This window comes from Mus pahari, chromosome 2, assembly GCF_900095145.1.
Source record: "Mus pahari chromosome 2, PAHARI_EIJ_v1.1, whole genome shotgun sequence".
Classification (NCBI taxonomy): Eukaryota; Metazoa; Chordata; class Mammalia; order Rodentia; family Muridae; genus Mus; species Mus pahari.
The window spans coordinates 124,051,326-124,055,180 of record NC_034591.1 but is presented as its reverse complement, the minus strand read 5'-3'; the positions used below and the strand labels follow the sequence as shown (position 1 = coordinate 124,055,180).

Genomic DNA, 3,855 nt, shown 5'->3' with positions numbered 1-3,855 from the left:
AGCGTTGAGAAAGCATTTTCTGTGAGGTACCAGAAAAACATTTTAAGTTTGATAGCTCATTCTGTTTGTAGCATGTGACTCAGTTTTACCATTACAGCCCAGAAAGAGCCTCTGACAGCAGGTAAACAAACAAGCATGGCTGTGTTCCAATTAAACTGTTTACGCTGACAGGCGGTGAGCAGAGTCCATCTGCAGACTGGTTTGCCAGCCTGTGCTGTGCTCCAGTCTCTGTTCTCCACGTCACATTTGTCCAATTTTGTTGGAAACCTGTGGTTGCCATTGTATTAGCTCCCTTTCCCCAGTTACTGTAGGACTTTTATTTTTTCTTTACACAATGATGTATTGCTCAGGCCCAGTGTCCCCACTGAATAGCAGAACACCAAGATGTATCATTTCTTAAGGACTCGAGTACAGAAAACTTTATGTAAATTAAAACGATAAAGACGCTTGCAGGCACGTCAGTGCAAACATTCCCAACTCAAGGCAAGTAACAACCCATGGTGGCCAGGAGGGAACAAAACCAGAACGGAATCTGGGTCCTAAGGCTTGGACTTCCCCACCCAGTTAGACCAGCAAGACGGAAGTGGTGACTGGTTCAGGAGCCCTTGCCAGCCTTGGGAAATCCTGGAAGTCTACTGCTGGTTAATACCCTGCACAGATCCTGGTGTGCTATTCACATAGATCTATCAGGCTGGGGATTTCTCTTCCACGGCATGTTCTCCCTAGCTACCAAGTGACCAAGCCACATGGACTAAGGATTAAATCAAGATATGCACCAGGTATTAAACATGTACCAAGGGAAAAGTTAGCTTGAATGCAAAGTCACAAATAAGCAGTAGGTTCTACTATCCAGTGCTGATATCAGATACAAGCTTCAAGGACAAATATCTTTTCAAAGGGTTATTCCAGTTTCATGAGGCTAGCATGAGCTGTGCACATTTGCCAGGACAAAATGGTACTTCAGAATCAGCTCATGCAGCAGATCCCTGGCACCTGCTCAGTCCATCCAGAAGCATTTGCAGGGGGTAGTGAAGGGGCCCAATTCATTGTATTCCTGCTTGCTGATCCACATCTGCTGGAAGATGCACAGCAAGGCCAGGATGGAGCCACCAGTTCACACTATTTGCTCTCATGGGAAACAATGATCTTAATCTTCACTGTGCTATGTGCTTAGGCTGTGATCTCCTGCATCCTCTCAGTAATGCCTGGATACACAGTGGCACCACCAGACAACAGCACTGTATTGGCATACAGGTCCTTGTGGATATCCATATCATACTTTATGATGGAGTTGAAAGTGGTCTCTTGGATGTCACAGGACTCTTATGTCCAGAAGGAAGGTCGGGAGAAAACCTCTGGAAACCTCATTGCCTATGGTGATCACCTGCCCATCAGGTAGCTCATAGCTCTTCTCCAAGGGGAATGAAGATGTAGCAATAGGCATTTCTTGCTCAAAATCTAGGGCAGCATAGCACAACTTCTTAATGTCACATAATTTCTAGCTTAGCTGTGGTAGTAAAGCTGTAGCCTTATCAGGTGTAGTCAGGATCTTCATGAGGTAGTGTGCTTGGTCCTGGCCAGCAAGGTCCACATGCAAGATGCCATGGGGAAGGATTTAGGCCTTGTAGATGGGCACTGTGTGTGACCCCATAACCAGAGACCATGGCAATGCCAGTGGTGTGCCCAGATGCGTACAAGGACAGCATCACCTGAATGGCCACGCACATGGCTGGGGTATTGAAGATCTCAAATATTATCCACGTCATCTTCTGTTAGTTCAGGGGGAGCATAGATGAGAGGTACCAGGTGCTTCTCGGGGGCTACACACAGTTTGTTGTAGAAGGTGTGGTCCCAGATATTCTCCATGTCATCCCAGTTGGTGACAATGACTTACTTGTTAGGACACTTCAGGCTCAGGATATCCCTTTTGTTCTGGGGGCTTTTCACCTATGTAGGAGTCTTTCTAGCCTATGCCTACCATGATGCCCTGGTGTCAGGGGCCCTTGATGATGGAAGGAAACACAGCCCGGGGGATGGCACCGCTAAGAAAGCCAGCTCCGCACATGCCAGAGCCATTGTCAAAGATGAGTGTGGCAATTTCTTCATCCTTTGCAATCAGTGAAGGAAGAGGTGGCAGAGCAGCAAAAAGACATACAGGACAGGCCGGTGGCAGACTGTGAGCATATTTAGCCTTTTAAAATACTTCTAATGGAAATCCTTCTTGGCAAAAAAAAAAAAAAAAAAAAAAAAAAGACTTGGCATTTTCTTTCTTTCTTTCTTTCTTTCTTTCTTTCTTTCTTTCTTTCTTTCTTTCTTTCTTATTTTAGTGCAGATGTCAGATAATTTTCCTGCTATACAAAGTTTTCATGTACTTATGTTAAATCCTGTGTCTTTGATTCATTCAAGCTAGCCTTTAGTGCTGGCAACTTGGTATGTGCTTTTAGTTTTAAAAGCTGGTTGTTGGTCATTTACCCCTATTCTTTAGCACCTTTCTGCAAGTTGTCTTTCCTATACAGGATCTTTTTAAAACTCTGTGTTTTCTAGGCCTTTAAGGATGTATTAATGATGATTATATTAATTTACCAAGGTTGCCATGGAAAAATACCCCATACTAGATGGTTGAAAATAATAGAAATTTGCAGCAAAATTTCAGAAGCCAGAACCTCAAAATTAGAGTTTCTGTCAAGTCATTATCTTTCTGGTGGCTTTTTCCTTTCACCTTTAAAAAAAGATTATATTTAACTGACAAATAAAAATTGTATATAAGCCAGGCAGTGGTGGTGCACGTCTTTAATCCCAGAACTTGGGAGGCAGATTTCTGAGTTTGAGTCCAGCTTGGTCTACAGAGTGAGTTCCAGGACATCCAGGGCTACACAGAGAAACCCTGTCTCAAAAAAACAAAACAAAAAAATGTATATATTACCCAAACATAATGGCACATTCCTTTAATCCCAGCACTTGAGAGGCAGAGGCAGGTGGATCTTTCAGTTCAAGGCTAGCCTTCTCTATAGAACAAGTTCTAAGACAGCAAGGGCTATACAGAGAAATCATGTCTTGAACCCTACCCACCCCCAATTGTATATATTTACACTGTAAAACATGGCATTTTGAAATGGATAAATTGGCCTAATATATAAATTACCTCATGTCTAATTTTTGTGAGCTATTCCAGGATACAAAGATTGCTGTTGATTATACTTTTCTTGTGGTACAAAAGATTTTTGCACTTATTTTTGAAACTTTGTGCCCTTTAAACGTTGTCCCTAGTTCCCCTGCCCAGCCCCTGGTTATAACCACAATATGCTTGGGTAACATCCATTAAACTTTTCAAGATTTTGTGTACAACCAAGACCATGCCCCATGCATTTTCATGCCTGGCTTATTCATCATATGGTCCTCCAGATTCATTCATAATCTTAAAAAACCATTTATCTCTTTTGTGAATATTTGCTTTTATTTTTAAATTATGTGTGTGTGTGTGTGTGTGTGTGTGTGTGTGTGTGTGTGTGTGTGTGTGTTTCTGTGTGCATGTGTACATAGGAGTGCAGGTATTCACAAAGTCCAGAAGAGAGAATTGGGTCCCATAGATGGAGAATTACAGGCATCTGTGTGCTTCTCACCATGGATGCCAAGCACTGAACCTGGGTCCTCTGCAAGAGCAACAAGCCCTCTTATTTTCAGATACATATTTCCAACCTGGAAAAGGATAGCTTGTTCCCCACGGGACAATGGAATCCAGGTCTTTCACACACTACCATGCTAAAGAGGGTGGTCTTTATCTTTTAGGGCAGAAAGATATTCTACTGTTTTTGTGACTATTTTCTCTTGGGGTCTAGGTTGATTGTGTGGTTTTGA

General features: G+C 42.7%; 1 pseudogene; it reads right to left on the bottom strand.

Annotated features, from left to right (window-relative positions):
• Positions 1–997: 997 nt before the first annotated feature.
• LOC110316885 lies at positions 998–2,610 on the bottom strand (annotated as a pseudogene).
• Between the last annotated feature and the right edge of the window lie 1,245 nt (positions 2,611–3,855).